The following is a 761-nucleotide window of genomic DNA, read 5'->3' as shown; positions in this document are numbered from 1 at the left end:
TTTTCCAGCTGTTTCCTTACCTGGTCGTCGTCACAGTCACTGGGGGGGTTGGTGCAAGGTCGGGGTTGGTTTCAGTCTGGTCAGGTAGGCAAAAGGAAGATGAGGGAGAGGGGGGTTGAGGGGGGGTTGCATAATGAGGGATGGGTGGTTGTGAGGATGCCGGAGGGGGAGTAGGGTGGACCTGTGCAGTAGGAGAGCTAAATCTATTGAAAAGATGTTCAGGTCGTTAGCTCTTTCTCTGTCGCCCTCACACAATCTGCTTCTCCCCCCCACATCCAGTAATCCTCTTCATCCCAGACCACACCTCTCTCATGTTGTTTTGCTGGAGTTTTGCCTCCAGCTTTCCCTTGTTGGTATTCTTACATTCCCTCAACTTGTCTCTCAGCTGGTGCTGCACCCTTTTCAGCCACTCCTTGTCACCCGACCTGAAGGCCCTCTTCTTCTCATTCAGAAGGGCCTTCAGGTCACTTGTAATCCACGGCTTTTTGTTGGGGTAACAGCAGACAGTTCTCGTGGGCATGATGGTGTTCTCACAGAATTTAATGTATTCCGTGATACAGTCAGTCGTGCTGTTGATCTCCTCACCGTGGGGCAAACAGAGAGCATCCGATGCTCCCAGGGTATTAGCATACAGCAGATCTAGGGTTTTGTTGTCACGGGTGGGGCAGTCCACATACTGCGTAAATTCAGTAAGAGTGCCATCCAAGTTAACATGATTAACATGATATTAAATTACAATGGAAACTAACTGGAGCCAGGTT

The sequence above is a fragment of the Oryzias latipes genome, chromosome 2, assembly GCF_053564925.1.
Source record: "Oryzias latipes strain Hd-rR chromosome 2, Olatipes_Hd-rR_3.1".
NCBI classification, from domain to species: domain Eukaryota; kingdom Metazoa; phylum Chordata; class Actinopteri; order Beloniformes; family Adrianichthyidae; genus Oryzias; species Oryzias latipes.
Note: the sequence above shows the minus strand (reverse complement) of the source record.